At 52.0% G+C, this 20,565-nt stretch overlaps 1 protein-coding gene and 1 pseudogene across 2 annotated transcripts in view; both read left to right on the forward strand.

The window, feature by feature from the left end:
* The window catches only part of LOC147095639 (zinc-binding protein A33-like), a 359,972-nt pseudogene that overhangs the window by 86,347 nt on the left and 253,060 nt on the right, over positions 1-20,565 (forward strand).
* The window catches only part of LOC147095640 (class I histocompatibility antigen, F10 alpha chain-like), a 74,804-nt gene that overhangs the window by 23,223 nt on the left and 31,016 nt on the right, over positions 1-20,565 (forward strand). The window contains exon 1 of one of the 2 annotated variants that reach the window (XM_085974715.1): positions 18,909-18,966. The exons of the other annotated variant lie outside the window; for it this stretch is intronic. The gene's annotated coding sequence lies outside the window, so the exon portion shown is untranslated. Of the gene's footprint in view, positions 1-18,908; positions 18,967-20,565 lie in introns of those variants that run through there. 2 annotated transcript variants of the gene reach the window in all.

Raw genomic sequence — 20,565 nt, forward strand, 5'->3', positions numbered from 1 at the left:
GGTTAATCAGACTGGTGGAAGGTGGGAAGTGGTGATCCACTGGGATCGGTGCTGGGACCAATGCTGTTCACCATTTACATAAACAATTTGTACAATTTCTAAACTTGCGGATGACACTAAATTGGGGTTAAAGTTATTACTGAGGAAGACCATGACACAAAACAAGAAGATGTTCATAACCTTATAGAATGGGTGTGTAAATGGCAAATGCATTTCGATATAGATAAATGTGAGGTGGTGCACTTTGGTAGGAGGAATAAGGAGGCGAGATACTCCTTGGAAAATAAGAATCTAAATGGGTAGAGGAGCAAAGGGACAGAGGGGTAAACATTCCCAAATCATTAAAAGAGCAATGCAAGTTAATAAGGCCATAAAAATGAAAACAAAGCACTGGAGTTAATTTCTAGAGGAGTAGAATTGGAAAACAGGGAATTTATGTTAAACTTGTACAGAACCGTTGGTTAGACGACACACAGAGTACTGCGTACACTTCTGGTCTCCATATTACAGAAAGGATACAGAGGCACTGGAGAAGCTGCAAGAAAGATTGACAAGGATGTTACCAGAACTGAGATGTTAATTCTATCAGGACAGACTGAACAGGCTGGGGCTCTTTTCTCTAAAAAAGAGAAGGCTGAGAGGTGACCTGATAGAGGTCTTCAAAATTGTGAAGGGGTTTAATGGGGTAGAGGAAGAGAAGATGTTTCCACTTGTGGAGGAGTCCAAAACCAGGGCCCATAAATATGAGATAGTCACTAGTAAACCCAGTCACTAGTAAACCCAGTCACTGGTAAATCCAGTAAAGCATTCAGGAGAAACCTTTTTACCCAAAGAGTGGTTAGAATGTGGAACTTGCTGCCACGTGGAGTAGATGAGCCGAATAGCATTGAACTCTTAAAGGGGAAGCTAAATAAGCACATGGATGGGAATGGGAGGATATGCTGATGCGGGGAGATGAAGTCGTTATTTTTTTTATAAGCACCTCACTTAATTCTGTGTCTGAATTTCTGGGCACAGCGTTCCACGTTCTCACAATATTTCGTGTGAAAAAGTTGTTTCTGGATTCAAATGGAACTGGTTTGATTCAAATTCTACACCTATAAGAATCAGCATGGGAATTTAATTTAAATATTAGTTTATTTGGGTAAGCAAATGCAGACAATTCAATGTTTCTGTCAAGGAAATATCACAGTGAGGTAAAGATTTCTAGGTACAAAGTCCAACAGCCAGCACTGGTTAATCAGTGACATCATGTGGGTCCTGATCAACAAAATTAATACATTGACTGATAGCACTATACCATAAAAAGTTAATCTGATTCATGACTGTTCAAAGTACTGTCTCTAATTAGATTTTATCGTGTTGTTTTGTAGTTTCCCAGATGCCTCCCTGTAGAATCTTATGCAGAAAATGGCCATAAATTGCAGTTGTGAAATACAAATCTATGTATGCAGGAATAGTGAGTGTTACAATTATTTTTTATCCCATGGTGCTCAGTTGATATCCAGTCTAAGTTAATGGGATGAAAGTCTCTTTGCTGTTGATTGCAGGAGTCCCAATTTGTATGTAAAATGTGTTTGTCCTGTTAAGGCCTTGTTAAACACCAGTTCTGCAAAACTGCACGGCCTGAGCACATTTCTGAATAAAAGCTGGTGAAACTGCGCTTCCCATTCCTGCCCTGCTCAGGGACATAACTGTCCTCGTCCTCCAAGTTACACAAGCAGCGTTAGGCACGACGTCATAATGCTTGACCCTCAGTTCCTTTGGCCTCACCTTGACGTGTTCAGAGAACATTATGATTGGAGATATTATCTGCAACAATGGTTTTCAACTGATATAGAAAGACCCTCCTCCACTCATCCAAGGGTATACGGAAGGGTTTGATGGAGTATATGCAGGGTAAGGTCTTGGCTCAAAAACACACTGGCAAATTAGACAAGGCCGAGATGATGTGAGCAGCCACCTTCTGATGAAGACTGTAAGGCTAGCTGGTAGTTCTTGCAGTGAACACCCATTTTTATGCTGTAGAATTACATTTTCAGTGAATATTCTGAAAGCTACGTCCAGGAATTTGTTATTAGGATACAGACTGATTGAGAATTTGGACTAATATGAGCTGATCAGGGAGAGCCAGCATGGATTTATAAATGGTAAGTCATATCTAATGAAACTAGTTGAATTTTGTGAGGAGGTAACTAACAAGGTTGGTAAGGGATTGTCTATGGATGTTATTTATATGGACTTCCAGAAGGCATTCAACAAGGTTCCGCGAAGGAGACTGGTAACAAAAATGAGAGAGCACAGAATTGGAGGCAAACTATTGGGTTGGATAGAGAGTTGATTAGGAGTTGGGAGACTGAGACAGGAGATATTGGGTATGTACTCAGGTTGGCAGGATATAACTAGTGGGAATTCAGATTTTCATTATAATTATAAATGATTTGGATGAAGGAATAGAGAGCCATAAATCCATGCTTGCTGATGACATCAAGGTAGGTCACACAGTAAATAGTGAAGATTGGAGCAGAAATTTGCAAAGGGACATTGAGAGATTAAGTTAGTGGGAAAAACTGTGGCAGGTGGACTTCAATTTGTGGAAATGTGAGGTCATCCACCTTGGACATAAGGAAGAGAGATCAGAGATTGAGAAGCTAGGAACTATGGATGAGCAGAGGGATTTAGGGGTCCAAGAACTGAAATGACTACAAGCTAATGGACAGGTAGAAACAAATATTTTAACAGATAATGGAATGTTGGCCTTTATCTCAACAGGGATGGATTACAAAGTGGTGGAAGTTATGTTACAGCTGTACAGAGCTCTGGTTAGGCACCATCTGGAGTATTGTGTTCACTTCTGGGCACCGCACCTCAGAAAGGATATCTTGGCCTTACTGGGGATGCAATGCAGATTCTCCAGAATGATACCAAAGTAACAAAGGATTACATTATGAGGACTGGTTGCATATTCGAGGTTTGTGTTCCCTTGACCATAAAAGATTAACGGGTGATCTAACTGAAGTGCTCAAGATGATTAAATGACTTGAGAGGGTAGATAGAGAGACACTGTTTCACCTGGTGTGAGTCCTGAACAAGGTGGCAAAACATTAAAATTAGAGCTAGCCCATTCAGGGGCGAAGTTCAGAAAGCACTTCTTCACATGAAGGTTAGTGGCAATAGAGTCATAGAGGGAAAAATTCAGTTGGTAGCACCACCCGTTAGCACCTTAAGAGGGCGCTAAGTGGGGCACAAACCAACTAGTGCCCGGGCGCGGCGATATCTGCGCCTCTTGCGAAATTGAGCGGACATTTTGCGGCAGCGCTAAACAATACCGCCCGATCTCCTGCGCACGCAGATCTTGACATCATTCAAGAGTGCAACGCCCTTGGGGCACCCCGGACTGGAAATTCAGTGGCGCCCCCCTCCTTTCCGCCTGGTGCGACCAACGACAGGTTGACTGGAATTCTTCCCAGTCACTATGGGGGTGGGGGGGGGGGCGCTGTTTAAGGGGGGGCTCTTCCTGGCTTTTTTGTGGTAGCCCTTTTTGCACCACTCGTTCTGAGAGAGAGAGAGAGAGATTTGGAGAGAGACAAAGAGAGAAAGAGAGACTTCTGCATTGAGTCAACGCTGTCTGAGGTAGTTTTGGCTTCTGACCATAACTTTGCAGGTACTTTGCTTTTTGACCGTCATAACGTTGATTGCCCAGATATTATGGGGTCTGCAATGGATGGGAACGTCGTCCTTCTCCATCACATTCAGAGGGCACAGAGACGCAGAGAGAGAGTGGCAATCATGGCCAGACAGAGGAGGGCCAACAGGCATCGGTACAGGAGACCTTACCCTCCCAGGGTTTTTTGCCAACAGCTCTCATACATTAACATGTCTGAGGAGCAGTGTTTGTGAAGGCTGCGATTCAGCAAGGAGGTGGTCACTGAGCTCTGTCAGCTGCTTCAGCCAGATCTGCAGCCTCAACTGAGGAGCAGGACGTCTCTGTCGGTGGCAGTGATTATAACAGTGGCTCTCAACTTTTATGCCACAGATTCATTTCAATCAGCTACTGGGGACATCGCCAATATCTCCCAGTTCGCGGTGCATTGCTGCATCTGTAACAAATGCCCTCTTTAAAAGGAGACGAGAGTACATCTCTTTCCCCATGACCCCGGACAAGCAGCAAGAACACGCAATGGGCTTTGCGATGATAGCGGGCTTCCCCATGGTGCAGGGCGCCATTGAATGCACCCATGTGGCTTTGCGGGCGCCTCAAGAGAATGCCGAGGATTTCCGCAACCGAAAGGGCTTCCATTCCTTAAACGTCCAGTTGGTCTGTGAATGCCCACTTTCCAGGCAGCAGCCACGATGCCTTCCTCCTGCGCCAGACTTCTGTGGCAGACCTTTTTGAGGCACCGCTTCACCCAGGAGGTTGGCTTCTTGGGGACAGGGGATATTCACTGTGCACCTGGCTGATGACCCCGCTCCGTACGCCCAGCACCCCTGCTGAGCTGTGATACAATGAGAGCCATCAAGCTACCAGGAACATCGTTGAGCACACAATCGGCATGCTCAAGCAACGGTTCCACTGTCTGGACCATTCTGGAGGAGCCCTGCAGTACTCGCCTGAGCGAGTCTCCCATTTCGTTGTTGTGTGCTGCATGCTGCATAACCTGGCAATCCTCAGGACCCAGCCAATGACACCAGACATTGGTGCAGCAGCAGCGGAGGAGGAGGAGGATGAGGGGGATGAGCATCAGCAGCACCAAGGTGGGAGGGAGGCACAAAGTGGAAGGGCCGTCCGTCAAAGGCTCATAGCAAGTCGCTTCTAGGCCCCCTCTGAGGGAATGGCTTCTGCCATTCCAACAACCTGAATGAAACCATCCCGCAACCCCTAAGCCAGTCAAGGCAACAATGAGTGCAAAGACCAAACATGCACATTTTGAATACAGACACTTCTTTATTTCCCAAACTGTGTCTCATTTCCGCATGACAAAGTAATAGAAAGAAACACCAAAAAAAACAGTCATTCACATAACTGGCTCTCACAACCTGGAGATAATGTCCAAAACAGTAACAAAAATTTGACATCGACACTCGGCCTTCAATAAAACAATGAAATACATTTTGCCACACCTCCTACTTTTTGCCCTTCGAGGGTGATCTGCCTCCCTTGTGAAATTGCCCCCTTCCCACCCTGCAGCTCCTCTGTAATGGGACCCCAGTGGCTGCAGCAAGGCTGGGGGAAGGCTACTGTGTGTAAGAAACTGAGACTGCAGATACCCTTGCGGGACGGCCTGGACCAGCTCTGGGCCTGGAGGGCCCGGCTGCTGACTGCTCCAACTCTGCATGGGCGGCAGCAGTCTGTCCAACAGGTGGTGGCAACTGCAGTGGAGAAGTGACAGTGTTGGCAGCAGGAATGCTGTCATCGTGAGAGAGGACAGCAACTCCCTGCTCGACCGACACACTGGCACTCCCATGGGGCAACACTTCGCATGCAGAGCAATCTGCTGGAGCACAGATTGCTGGCCTGCTGCGGCGCAGTGAGAGCCCCAGGGAAATCTGCCTGATCCAGCGAGGGTAGCAGCAGTTAGTGCTCGCGTGGCCTCAATCTGCATCTGCATGAGACCAGCCACTGACTGCATTGCAGCACTTAGCATTTGCGTGGCAGTCACCTGTGCTACAGCAAAGTGCTCCACACTCCTTGCCAGTGATTCAATGGATTTGGGCATCCTTGCCACTGCAGCCATGAGTTCAGTGTGCTTTTGCTCCGCCTGGGTGCTCATTTCAGCGAGGACCCACTCCTCGTCTGCGTTCAGTGCAGCAGGACTCGAGGCCATACTCTCCATCCGGGGAGAAGGCCCCCGAGCTTCCCGAACCCCCTCGTGTTGCTGCAGCCCACTGGGTCCTGGAGCTTCACCCTCATCTGACCATTCCCCCCCGCTCCCCTCCAGGGAAGGCGTGTCCCCAGTATGGGCATGGGCTGCCTCGGCAGAGGTTTGCGCTGATGGTCCGGCTTCCTTTTCCTCCTCGCCTTCAGCTTCACTCCCAGTGGCAGCTTGAGGGCCGGCTCCTCACCTGGTGAATCACCATCTGAAAGCAGGGAGGTACAAGAGTGGCTTTAGCGTGAGGACAGGGTGGAAGCAAGGGAGACATGAGTGCAGCGATGTACTGATTTGGATTGAACGTGTCAAAGGCTGCTGTTGTGAGGAACAAGTGGAAGGAGAGAGAACAAAAAGGTGATGACCTTACCATTGCTGGCCAGAACGGGGTCGGCGTCTCCAGTGGCGACAAGACCAAGCATCCGGCTTGCCGCAATCCTGTGGACGCACTGCTCAAGATCGCTGAGGGCTTGAATGTGAGGCCGCCCTCCACCGGTCTGTTGCTGCTGTCTCCTTTTATGAGCCAGCTTGGCCGGCAAGAAAAAGGATGACGTCTGAGCAAATATGCAGCCATGATCTGGCCTGAAATGCCTCCCATGGTTGAATAGCCCTTATTGTATGCAGCCATGATCTTGCCTGAAATGCCTACCATGGTTGAATAGCCCTTACTCTATGCAGCCATGATCTTGCCTGAAATGCCTCCCATGGCTGAATAGCCCTTACTGTATGCAAAGTGTGGAGTGTGCGTGTGTGTTTCATGAAAGGGCCATAGGTGTTGGATGAGTGCTGGGCATTGGGGCTTTCAAGACCCTCTGGCCATAAAGTGAGGTGGAGATGGAGGGATGAAGAGGTTCTGAAAAAAGGCACTCACCCTGACTACCCGAGTGAGGTCGTTGAACTTTTTCCTGCATTGCACAGGGGTCCTAGGCACCATGCTGCTTGAGGTCACTCTGTGAGCCACCTCCCTCCACGCTTTTCTGTATTCACTTGGCAAAGACCTCCTGCCACTCTCTGGGTACAGTAGAGATCTTCTGTGCTCCACTGTGCCAACCAGAGCCTTCAAGGCACGCTCGCTGAAGCGCTGTGCTCGCTCCCTAGCCCTTTCCATAGTGCCTGGCTGCTAGATTTAGCCACAGGTCTGCCCAGGCCGAGATTCAAGGCTCCAGTGAGCAGGTTGTGGCTGCAGAGCAAGATCGTCCCTCCCCTTTAAGAACTGACCGGTGCCAGTGTATCTGTGTTCAATCGCTAACTGACAGCACCTGCGCTGCGCTGCGCCCGTCCTCTGAGGTAGCGCCTCGCTCCTCGGGCTTAGTGCCTTAAGAGAGTTGTGTAGTGCCTGATTTAGCGCTCCAATCACCTCCAGGGGTGAGAGAGGTGAATTTTGCAGTCGGTGGCGATAATTTGCGGCGGGCGCTAAACTTTGCGTCCGGCCGATATTCGCGCCTCAAAATGAGCGCTAACGAATTTCTCCCCCATAGAGTCATAGAGTTATACAGCACAGAAGGAGGCCCTTCGGCCCATCGTGTCTGCGCTGGTCATCAAGCCCTGCCTATCCTAATCCCATTTTCCAGCACTTGGTCCATAGCCTTGTATGCAATGGCATTTCAAGTGCTCATCTAAATGCTTCTTGAGTGTTGTGAGGGTTCCTGCCTCCACCACCCTTTCAGGCAGTGAGTTCCAGATTCCAACCACCCTCTGGGTGAAAAAGTTTTCCCTCAAATCCCCTCTAAACCTCCTGCCCCTTTCCTTGAAACTATGCCCCCTGGTTATTGACCCCTCTACTAAGGGGAAAAGTTCCTTTCTATCTACCCTATCTATGCCCCTCATAATTTTGTACACCTCAATCAGGTCCCCCCTCAGCCTTCTCTGCTCTAAGGAAAGCAACCCCAGCCTGCCCAGTCTCTCTTCATAGCTGAAGCACTCCAGCCCAGCTAACATCCTGGTGAATCTCCTCTGCACCCTCTCCAATGCAATTACATCCCTCCTATAATGTGGTGACCAGAACAGCACACAATATTCCAGCTGAGGCCTAACTAGCTAGCATTTTGGACAGCTCCATCATAACCTCCCTGCTTATATTCTATGCCTCAGCTAATGAAGGCAAATATCCCATATGCCTTTTTAACCACCTTATCCACCTGTCTGCTGCCTTCAGGGATCTATGTACATGCACACCAAGATCCCTCTGATTCTCTGTCTTTCCTAGGGTCATACCATTCATTGTGTATTCCATTGCATTGTTAGTCCTCACAAAATGCATCACCTCACACTTTTCAGGGTTAAATTCCATTTGCCACTGTTGTGCCCATTTGACCAACCCGTCTATATCGTCTTGTAGCCTGAGGCTTCCCTCCTCGCTATTTACCACTCCACCAATTTTTCCGGGTTACACTGACTGCCCCGTGTTGAGTCTGAGTTACACTGACTGCTCTGTGTTTAGTCCGGCATACACTGACTGACCCGTGTTTAGTCCGGGTTACATGGACTGCCTGTATTTATTCCGCGATACAATTACTGTCCCATGTTTTGTGCAGTATACACCAACTGCGGTCTTATTTAGTCCCGGTTACGCCGGCTGCCCCGTGTTTAGTCCGGGTTACACTGACTGCCCTCTTGTTTAGTCCGGGTTAAATTGACGGCCCCGTGTTTAGTCCGGGTTACATTGACTGCCCTCTTTTTTAGTCCGGGAAACACCCACTGCCCCGTGTTTAGTCCGGGTTACACTGACCACCCTCGTATTTAGTCCGGGTTACACTGAATGACCCGTGTTTAGCCCGGGAAAAACTTACTGTCCCGTATTTAGTCTGGGTTACACTGACTGCCCCGTGTTTTGTCCGGGTTACACTGACTGCCCCTGTTTAGTCCACGGTACACTGACTGTCCCGTGTTTAGTCCGGGTTACACTGACTGCCCTGTGTTTAGTCCAGGTTACCCTGACTGTCCCGTTTTTAATCCGGGTTACACTGACAGCCCTGTGTTTAGTCCGGGTTACACTGACTGCCCAGTGTTTAGTCTGGGTTACACTGAATGTCCCGTTTTTAGTCCGGGTTACACTGACTGCCCTGTGTTTAGTCCGGGTTACACTGACTGCCCTGTGTTTAGTCCGGGTTACACTGAATGCCCCGTGTTTAGTCCAGGATACACTGACTGCCCCGTGTTTAGTCCAGGATACACTGACTGTCCCGTGTTTAGTCCGGGTTACACTGACTGCCCTTTTATTTTGTCTGTGTTACACCGATTGCCCTCTTATTCAGTCCGGGTTACACTGACTGCCCCATGTTTTGTCCTTGTTACACCTACTGCAGCGGGTTTAGTCTGGTTTACACCGACCGCCCTCTTATTTAATCCGGGATGTACTTAGTGTCCTTTGTTTAGTCCGGGTTACACTGACTGCCCCGTGTTTATTCCAGGTTACACTGACTGTGCCGTATTTATTCTGGGTTACACTGACTACCCCGTGTTCAATCCGGGTTACACTGACTGCCCTCTTATTTAGTCCAGGTTCCATCGACTGCCCCGTGTTTAATCCGGGTTGCACTGACTGCCCTCTTATTTAGTCCAGGTTCCATCGACTGCCCCGTGTTTAATCCGGGTTGCACTGACTGCCCTCTTATTTAGTCCGGGTTACACTGACTGCCCCGTGTTTAGTCTGGTTTACAAAGACTGTCCCATGTTTAGTCCGGGTTACACCGACTGCACTCTTAATTAGTCCAGGTTTCTCTGACTGCCCCGTGCTTAGTCCTTGTTACACTGACTGCCCCGTGTTTAGTCCGGGTTACACCGACCGCCCTCTTATTTAGTCCGGGTTACACTAACTGTCCCGTGTTTAGTCTGGGTTACACTGACTGCCCTTATGTTTAGTCCGGGTTACACCAACTGCCTTCTTATTTAGTCCGGTTTACACCGACTGCCCTCTTATTTAGTCCGGCTTACACTGACTGCCCCGTGTTTAGTCCTTTTTACACTGACTGCTCCGAATTTAGTCTGGGTTACACTGACTGCCCTGTGTTTAGTCTGGGTTACACCGACCGCCCTCTTATTTAGTCTGGGTTACACCGACCGCCCTCTTATTTAGTCTGGGTTACACTGACTGCCCTGTGTTTAGTCTGGGTTACACCGACCGCCCTCTTATTTAGTCCGGGTTACACTGACTGTCCCGTGTTTAATCTGGGTTACACTGACTGCCCCATGCTTAATCCGGGTTACACTGACTGGGCATTGTTTAGTCCGGATTACACTGACTGTCCCGTGTTTAGTCTGGGTTACACTGACTGCCCCATGCTTAGTTCTGGTTACACTGACTGCCCCGTGTGCAGTCCGGGTTAAACTGACTGCCCCGTGTTTATTCCGGGTTACACTGACTGGGCCGTGTTTATTCCGGATTACACTGACTGCTCCGTGTTTAGTCCAGGATACACTGACTGTCCCGTGTTTTGTCCGGGTTACACCTACTGCTCTCTTATTTAGTCCTGGTTACACATACAGTGCCGTGTTTAGTGCGGGTTACACTGACTGCCCCGTTTTTAGTCCAGGATACACTGACTGCCCCATCTTTAGCTTGGGTTACACCGACCGCCCTGTGTTTAGCCTGGGTTACACTGACTGCCCTCTTGTTTGGTCCGGTTTACACAGACTGCCCCGTGTTTAGTCCAGGATACACAGACTGTGCCATGTTTAGTCCAGGATACACAGACTGTGCCATGTTTAGTCCAGGATACACTTACCGTCCTGTGTTTATTCCGGGTTACACTGACTGTCCCATGGTTAGTCCGGGTTACACCGTCTGCTCTCTTATTTAGTCTGGGTTACACTGACTGCCCTGTATTTAGTCCGGGTTACACCGACTGCTCCATTTTTAGTCTGGATTACACCGGCTGCCCCATGCTTAGTCCGGATTACATTGACTGCCCTTTTGTTTGGTCCGGTTTACACAGACTGACCCCGTGTTTATTCCGGGATACTCAGACTGTGCTGTATTTAGTCCAGGATACACTGACTGCCTTCTTGTTTAGTCCAGTTTACACTGACTGTCCCATGTTTAAACCGGGTTACACCAACTGCCCTCTTATTTAGTCCGGGTTACACTGACTGCCCCATATTTAGTCCGGATTACACCCACTGCCCTCTTATTTAGACCGGGATATTCTTACTGTCCCGTGTTTTGTCCGGGTTACACTGACTGCCTCTTGTTTAGTTCGGGTTACCCTGCCTGCCCCGTGTTTAGTCCGAGTTACACTGACTGTCCCGTATTTAGTCCGGGTTATGCTGACTGTCCAGTGTTTATTCCGGGATGCACTGACTGTCCTGTGTTTAGTCCGGTTTACACAGACTGCGCCGTGTTTAGTTCAGGATACACTGACTGTCCCGTGTTTAGTCCAGGATACACTGACTGTCCCGTGTTTAGTCCGGGTTACACCGACTGCCCCATATTTAGTCCGGATTACACCCACCGCCCTCTTATTTAGACCGGGATATTCTTACTGTCCCGTGTTTATTCCGAGTTACACTGACTGTCCCATATTTAGTCCGGGTTATGCTGACTGTCCAGTGTTTATTCCGGGAAGCACTGACTGTCCTGTGTTTAGTCCGGCTTACACTGGTTGCCCCGTGTTTAATCCGGGTTACACTGACTGCCATCTTGTTTAGTCCGGTTTACACAGACTGCCCCGTGTTTAGTCCAGGATACACTGACTGTCCCGTGTTTAGTCCGGGTTACACCAACTGCCCTTTTATTTTGTCTGGGTTACACCGATTGCCATCTTATTTAGTCCGGGTTACACTGACTGTCCCGTGTTTAGTCCTTGTTACACCGACTGCACCGAGTTTAGTCCAGGTTACACCGACCGCCCTCTTATTTAGTCCGGGATGTACTTACTGTCCTTTGTTTAGTCTGGGTTTCACTGACTGCCCCGTGTTTAGTCCGGGTTACACTGACTGCCCCGTGTTTAATCCGGGTTACACTGACTGTCCTTTTGTTTAGTCCGGGTTACACCGACTGCCCTCTTATTTAGTCTGGGTTACACTGACTGCCCCGTGTTTAGTCCGGGATACACTTTCCTGTCCCGTGTTTAGTCCTAGTTACACTGACTGCCCTCTTGTTTAGTCTGGTTTACAAAGACTGTCCCATGTTTAGTCCGGGTTACACCGACTGCCCTGTGTTTAATCCAGGGTACTCTGACTGCCCCGTGCTTAGTCCTTTTTACACTGACTGCCCCGTATTTAGTCTGGGTTACACTGACCACCCTCTTATTTTGTCCGGGTTACACTGACTCTCCCGTGTTTAATCTGGGTTACACCGACTGCCCCATGCTTAGTCCGGGTTACACTGACATGGCCGTGTTTAGTCCGGAATACACTGACTGTCCTCTTATTTAGTCTGGATTACACTGACTGCCCCGTGTTTAGTCCAGGATAGACTGACTGCCCCGTGTTTAGTCCAGGAGACACTGACTGCCCCGTGTTTAGTCTGGATTAAACCGGCTGCTCCATGCTTAGTCCGGATTACATTGACTGCCCTTTTGTTTGGTCCGGTTTACACAGACTGACCCCGTGTTTATTCTGGGATACTCAGACTGTGTCGTGTTTAGTCCAGGATACACTGACTGCCTTCTTGTTTAGTCCAGTTTACACTGACTGTCCCATGTTTAGACCGGGTTACACCGACTGCCCTCTTATTTAGACCAGGATATTCTTACTGTCCCGTGTTTTGTCCGGGTTACACTGACTGCCTCTTGTTTAGTTCGGGTTACCCTGCCTGCCCAGTGTTTAGTCCGGGTTACACTGACTGTCCCGTATTTAGTCCGGGTTATGCTGACTGTCCAGTGTTTATTCCGGGTTGCACTGACTGCCCTCTTGTTTAGTCCGGTTTACACTGACTGCCCCGTGTTTAGTCCAGGATACACTGACTGTCCCGTGTTTAGTCCGGGTTACACCAACTGCCCTTTTATTTTGTCCAGGTTACACTGACTGCCCTCTTATTTAGTCCAGGTTACACCGACTGCACCGTGTTTAGTCCGGGTTACACCGACCGCCCTCTTATTTAGTCCGGGATGTACTTACTGCCCCTTGTTTAGTCCGGGTTACACTGACTGCCCCGTGTTTAATCCGGGTTACACTGACTGCCCTCTTATTTAGTCCAGGTTCCATCGACTGCCCCGTGTTTAATCCGGGTTACACTGACTGCCCTTTTGTTTAGTCCGGGTTACACCGACTGCCCCGTGTTTAGTCCGGGATACACTTACTGTCCCGTGTCTACTCCTGGTTACACTGACTGCCCTCTTGTTTAGTCTGGTTTACAAAGACTGTCCCATGTTTAGTCCGGGTTACACCGACTGCCCTCTTATTTAGTCCAGGTTACACTGACTGCCCCGTGTTTAGTCCTTTTTACATTGACTGCCCCGTATTTAGTCTGGGTTACACTGACTGCCCCGTGTTTAGTCTGGGTTACACCGACCGCCCTCTTATTTAGTCCGGGTTACACTGACTGTCCCGTGTTTAATCTGGGTTACACCGACTGCCCCATGCTTAGTCCTGGTTACACTGACATGGCCGTGTTTAGTCCGGATTACACTGACTGTCCTCTTACTTAGTCTGGGTTACACCGACTGCCCCATGGTTAGTCCAGGTTACACTGACTGCCCTGTGTGTAGTCCAGGTTACACTGACTGCCCCGTGTTTATTCCGGGTTACACTGATGATGCGCTATCAATTACTCATAAAAGACTGAGAGTTAGAAGAGTAACTAAAGGCTTTTATTAACAACAGAATGGAGGTCTGCCTCGCGTGGTCGACCGGTCCATGATACTAAGGGCTGGGGAACAGTCACCTTTATACTAGGACCTGTGGGAGGAGTCAGCCGAGGCATGTCCAGGCATGTACACAGTGGAATACAAACAGGACAAACAGGAATACAAACAGTGGTTTACCACATTCACCCCTTGTTTAAAATTGAGTCCGGCGGGGTGAAGTGTATTAAAAGTTAGTGTATTGGAGTCTCTCCGGAGGTCTTGTCTGCCGCTGTGATCTGCGTGGCGACGGCAGGGGTAGTGAAGTTTCCGGCGTCGAGTCCAGCGTAGGCTGTGGCACAGGCGTGTCGTCCTCGTAGATGTCGAGTGGGTCGCGGGGCCCAGGCCTGCCGTCTGCTGGGGCTGGATATCGGATCGGGGGGGGGTGGTAGTGGGTAGTGGGTTACTGCGGCCCCCGAGGGTGCAAGGTCTCTTATGGAGACTGTGTCCTCCCGCCCGTCCGGGTATGCGATGTAAGCATACTGGGGGTTGGCGTGGAGGAGGTCGACCCTCTCGACCAGGGGGTCCGTTTTATGGGTCCTCACGTGTCTTCTCAGTAGGACCGGCCCTGGGGACGTCAGCCATGGCGGTAGCGATGTCCCCGATGTGGACTTCCTTGGGAAGACAAACATTTTCTCATGAGGGGTGGCGTTAGTGGCAGTGCAGAGCAGTGACCGAATAGAGTGGAGCGCATCGGGGAGCACATCCTGCCAGCGGGAGGTTGGAAGGCCCCTCTAGACTTTAAGGCTAGCAGGACGGCCTTCCAAACTGTCGCATTTTCTCTTTCCACCTGTCCGTTCCCCCAGGGGTTGTAACTGGTGGTCCTGCTTGTGGCAATACCCCTAGTTAGCAGGTACTGATGGAGTTCGTCGCTCATAAACGATGAGCCCCGGTCGCTATGGATATAGCTGGGGAAGCCGAACAGGGTGAAGAGGTTGTTCAGACATTTAATGACCGTGGCACTGGTCATGTCCGGGCAGGGGAAGGCGAACGGGAAACGGGAGTACTCATCAATAATATTGAGGAAGTACACATTGCGGTCGGAGGAGGGGAGAGGCCCTTTAAAATCGACGCTCAGGCGCTCGAAGGGGCGAGTGGCTTTTATCAGGTGGGCCCTGTCTGGTCTATAAAAGTGCGGTTTGCACTCAGCGCAGACTTGGCAGTTCCTGGTCATGGTCCTGACCTCCTCAATAGAGTAAGGCAGGTTGCGGGCCTTGATGAAGTGGAAGAACCTGGTGACCCCCGGGTGGCAGAGGTCATTGTGGAGGGCCCGCAGTCTATCGATCTGTGCGCTGGCGCAGGTGCCACGCGATAGCGCATCCGGGGGTTCATTTAGCTTCCCGGGCCGGTACAAGATCTCGTAGTTGTAGGTGGAAAGTTCGATTCTCCACCTCAAGATCTTGTCATTTTTGATTTTGCCCCTCTGCTTGTTGTTAAACATAAAAGCAACTGAACGCTGGTCAGTGAGCAGGGTAAATCGTTTTCCGGCCAGGTAGTGCCTCCAATGACGCACAGCCTCCACAATCGCCTGGGCCTCCTTCTCAACAGCGGAGTGTCTGGTCTCCGGGCCTTGGAGGGTTCGTGAAAAGAAGGCCACGGGTCTCCCCGCCTGATTGAGGGTAGCGGCCAGGGCAAAGTCAGACGCGTCGCTTTCCACCTGGAAGGGGATGGATTCGTCCACTGCATGCATGGTGGCTTTGGCAATGTCCTCCTTGATACGGTGGAAGGCTAAGCGGGCCTCTGCCGTCAAGGGAAAAGAGGTGGACTTGATCAGCGGACGGGCCTTGTCCGCATAGTAGGGGACCCACTGGGCGTAATAGGAGAAAAACCCTAGGCACCTCTTCAGGGCCTTGAGGCAGTGGGGCAGTGGAAGTTCCATAAGGGGACGCATCCGGTCGGGGTCGGGGCCGATGACTCCGTGTTCCACAACACAGCCAAGGATGGCGAGGCGGTTTGTGCGGAATATGCACTTCTCCTTGTTATATGTCAGGTTTAGGAGTTGGGCGGTGCGGAGGAATTTTTCGAGGTTTGCGTCATGGTCCTGCAAGTCACGGCCGCAGATGGTCACATTGTCCAGATATGGGAAAGTGGCCTGCAACGCATTTTGATCTACCATCCGGTCCATCTCCCTTTGGAAGACGGAGACCCCGTTGGTGACGCCAAAGGGAACCCTAAGGAAGTGATAGAGGCGGCCGTTTGCCTCAAAGGCAGTGTACTGGCGGTCCTCAGGGCGGATGGGGAGCTGGTGGTACGCTGATTTCAGGTCAATGGTCGAGAAGACGCGGTACTGCGCGATCTGGTTGACCATATCAGCTATACGGGGGAGTGGGTAGGCGTCCAGCAGGGTGTAGCGATTTATTGTCTGGCTGTAGTCGATGACCAGGCGCTGCTTCTCGCCGGTCTTAACGACCACAACCTGGGCTCGCCAGGGGCTGGTGCTGCCCTCAATAATCCCTTCTTTCAGGAGCCGCTCCACTTCGGTTTTAATGAAAACCCTGTCCCCGGCACTGTATCGCCTGCTCTTTGTGGCGATGGGCTTACAGTCGGGGGTGAGGTTAGCAAACAGTTGGGGGGGGGTGACTCTGAGTGTGGAGAGGTTGCACCTGGTGCGCGGCGGGCAGTTTGGAAGCTGCTGGCTGCGGACTGTGAGTGGGGGTAGGGGTCCACCGTACGCCATCGTAACACTTTTAAGGTGGCACTGAAAATCTAACCCCAGCAGGATGGCAGCGCAGAGGTCAGGCAGGACCAGAAGTTTAAAATGATCGTACACGGTCCCGTCTACTACGAGTGTCACCACGCAGTAGCCGCCGATGTCCGCCGACTGGGACTCGGAGGCCATAGAAATCCGCTGTTGCGCAGGCAGGACTGGGAGAGAGCAACGCCGCACCGTGTCGGGGTGGATGAAGCTCTCCGTGCTCCCAGAGTCAAAAAGGCAGATTGTATCGTGACCATTTACCTTAATGTCCATTGTGGAACTGGCCAGTTGGTGCGGTCTTGCTTGGTCCAGTGTAACGGATGCCAGCGTAGGGGTCGGTGTGTCGCTGCAGGTATCAGATGAGGCAGTGTCGGGGGCCTGCTGCGTCAATTACTCATAAAAAACTGAGAGTTAGAAGAGTAACTAAAGGCTTTTATTAACAACAGAATGGAGGTCTGCCTCGCGTGGTCGACCGGTCCATGATACTAAGGGCTGGGGAGCAGTCACCTTTATACTAGGACCTGTGGGAGGAGTCAGCCGAGGCATGTCCAGGCATGTACACAGTGGAATACAAACAGGACAAACAGGAATACAAACAGTGGTTTACCACAACTGACTGGTCCGTTGTTAGTCCGGATTACACTGACTGCCCCGTGTTTAGTCCAGGATACATGGACTGTCCCGTGTTTTGTCCGGGTTACACCTACTGCCCTCTTATTTAGTTCTGGTTACACTTACAGTGCCGTGTTTAGTGCGGGTTACACTGACTGCCCCGTTTTTAGTCCAGGATACACTGACTGCCCCATCTTTAGTTTGGGTTACACCGACTGCCCTGTGTTTAGCCTGGGTTACACTGACTGCCCTCTTGTTTGGTCCGGTTTACACAGACTGCCCCGTGTTTAGTCCGGGATACACTGGCTGTGCTGTGTTTAGTCCGGGATACACTGACTGCCCTCTTGTTTAGTCCGGTTTACACTGACTGCCCCGTGTTCTGTCCAGGTTACACCGATTGCCCTCTTATTTGATCTGGGATATACTTACTGTCCCGTGTTTAGTCTGGGATATACTTACTGTCCCGTGTTTAGTCCAGGTTACACCGACTGCCTCTTGTTTAGTCCGGGTTACCCTGCCTGCCCCGTGTTTAGTCCGGGTTGCCCTGACTGTCCCGTATTTAGTCCGGGTTATGCTGACTGTCCCGTGTTTATTCCGGGATGCACTGACTGTCCTGTGTTTAGTCCGGCTTACACTGGCTGGCCCGTGTTTAATCCGGGTTACACTGACTGCCCTCTTGTTTAGTCCGGGTTACACTGACTGCCCCGTGTTTAGTCTGGGTTACACCGACTGCCCTCTTATTTAGTCCGGGTTACACCGACTGCTCCATGTTTCGTCCGGGTTACACTGACTGCCCTGTGTGTAGTCCGGATTACACTGACAGCGCTGTGTTTAGTCCGGGTTACACTGACTGCCCCGTGTTTAGTCCGGGTTACACTGACTGCTCCGTGTTTAGTCCGGGTTACACTGACTGCCCTCTTGTTTAGTCCGGTTTACACTGACTGCCCCGTGTTTAGTCCAGGTTACACCGACTGCCCTCTTATTTAGTCCGGGAGATTCTTAATGTCCCGTGTTTTGTCCGGGTTACACTGACTGCCCTGTGTTTAGTCCAGGTTACACTGACTGCCCCGTGTTTAGTCCGGGTTACACTGACTGCCCCATGTTTAGTCTGGGTTACACTGACTGCCCCGTGTTTAGTCCGGGTTACACTGACTGCCCCGTGTTTAGTCCGGGTTACACTGACTGCCCCGTGTTTAGTCCGGGTTACACTGACTGCCCCGTGTTTAGTCCGGGTTACACTGACTGCCCCATGTTTAGTCCGGGTTACACTGACTACCCTGTGTTTAGTCTGGGTTTCATTGACTGCCACGGAGTTTGTGGATGCCCTGGGGAGCTCCTGTGTTGGTTGAAATGGGGAGGTGACGACAGGGGCTCCTGTGTTATTGGACACTTAAGAAACGTGGCAGAGAGTTGCTGCAGGACTGAAGTAATGTCCCTCAATCATAGATTGCGATTTGCGTGGTGAGTCAGCCGACGTGTTGGCAATGTTGGTTGGACTCATTCCAGGAGCTGTCAGTACATGACCTCCAGCCCAGTCAACCCGCCTTTTGTCTCCAGCTCCAATCTATATATATAAAGCGGCTCTTCTGTCTGTCCCGATGTCTGTCTGTCCGTTCTCTATACGTTTGAAAGTTACAGAGCGTACCGACGCGCGCATCGACTCAAAAGAAAGCTTGCGATTCCGGACCGGTCATAGGCATATTTACGTTTCGGCCGGACAAAAATCCCGCCCGCGGTATCCCAAAAACTTTCAGCGTTCCGCTCATTAGCATCTCATTAGCGACCGTGTGACGTCGAGGTCGACCAATCGGACGGCGGGTTACTGGCGCATGCCGTCCTACAGTTGAGTGTCGAGTGACTCGACGATTGACCAATCCTACGCTTCGGTGACCTGACCGGTCGACCCCGTGTGTGGGTGGGCCTTATCCTTCTGAACCGAGGTGAGTGGTCGCCATCTTGATTTTCCACGATTTTTTCCCCCACACTTTCTGTGTGTTAGGGAACTAAGGTAAATAGTTTAATGATGTGTTAGGGAATTAAATAACAATTTATTTGTGTTTTAAATTGTCTTTAGCAACAGGAGGAACTGAAGTGATTCCCTAACCGCCGCCGTCCCCAAACCGGCGTTTTTAAAAATCAAAAAAATTCTCTCTCTCTCTCTCCTTCTCATCTTCCCTCTCTCTCTCTACTTCCCCCTCTCAGGTTTCACGGAGCGCGGGCGAGCCGCCCGAAGTTTCCCGCTTGCTAACGGCCACCAGGCCGCCCTTGCCTGGTCCCCGCGGGCCGCCTCGCACCGGCCGCACTGACCGCGCATGCGCCGCCCGCGAGAGACCGCGCATGCGCCGCCCGCGACAGACCGCTCTCGGCGCCGGCCGCCGCTCAGCTCAACGGGGGGGGAAGAGTGTGAGAGGGGGAGAGGGAGAGGAGAGGGAGAGGAGGAGGAGGGGAGAGGAGGAGGAGGGGGAGGGGGGGAGAGGAGGGGGAGAGGAGGAGGAGGGGGGAGAGGAGGAGGAGGAGGAGGAGGGGGAGGGGGGGAGAGGAGGAGGAGGAGGGGGAGGGGGGGAGAGGAGGAGGAGGAGGGGGGGGAGGAGGAGGGGGAGGGGGGAGAGGAGGAGGAGGAGGGGGGGAGAGGGAGAGGAGGAGGAGGAGGGGGGAGAGGGAGAGGAGGAGGAGGAGGGGGGGAGAGGGAGAGGAGGAGGAGGGGGAGGGGGGAGAGGAGGAGGAGGGGGAGGGGGGGAGAGGAGGAGGAGGGGGAGGGGGGGAGAGGAGGAGGAGGGGGAGGGGGGAGAGGAGGAGGAGGAGGGGGAGGGGGGGAGAGGAGGAGGAGGAGGGGGAGGGGGGGAGAGGAGGAGGAGGGGGAGGGGGGGAGAGGAGGAGGGGAGAGGAGGAGGAGGAGGGGGAGGAGGGGAGAGGAGGAGGGGGAGGGGGAGGAGGGGAGAGGAGGAGGGGGAGGGGGAGGAGGGGAGAGGAGGAGGAGGGGGGAGAGGAGGAGGAGGGGGGGAGAGGGGAGAGAGGGGGAGAGGGGGGAAGAGGAGAGGGGGGGAAGAGGAGGGGGGGGGGAGAGGAGGGGGGGAAGAGGAAGGGGGGGAAGAGGAGGGGGGGGAAGGGGGGGAAGAGGAGGGGGGGGGAAGGGGGGAAGAGGAGGGGGGGAAGGGGGGGAAGGGGGGGAAGAGGAAGAGGGGGAAGGAGAGGAGGGGGGAAGGAGAGAGGGGGGAAGGAGAGGAGGGGAGAGGGAGAGGAGGGGGGGAAGAGGAGAGGGGGGGAAGAGGAGAGGGGGGGAAGAGGAGGGGGAGAGGGAGAGGGGGGAAGAGGAGAGGGGGGGGAAAGAGGAGAGGGGGGGGAAGAGGAGAGGAGGGGGGGAAAGAGGAGAGGGGGGGAAGAGGAGAGGAGGGGGGAGAGGAGGGGGGAGGGGTGTAGAGGAGAGGAGGGGGGAGAGGAGGGGGGAGGGGGGGAGAGGAGAGGAGGGGGGAGGGGGGAGAGGAGAGGGGAGGAGGAGGGGGGAGGAGGGGGGGGAGTGGAGGGGGGGAGGAGAGGGGGAGGGAGGGGGGGAGGAGAGGGGGGAGGGGAGGGGGAGGGAGGGGGGAGGAGAAGGGGGGGAGGGGAGGGG

This window comes from Somniosus microcephalus, unplaced genomic scaffold (assembly GCF_052327205.1).
Source record: "Somniosus microcephalus isolate GS21.2 unplaced genomic scaffold, FLI_Smic_1.0 unresolved_chr1, whole genome shotgun sequence".
Lineage (NCBI taxonomy): Eukaryota > Metazoa > Chordata > Chondrichthyes > Squaliformes > Somniosidae > Somniosus > Somniosus microcephalus.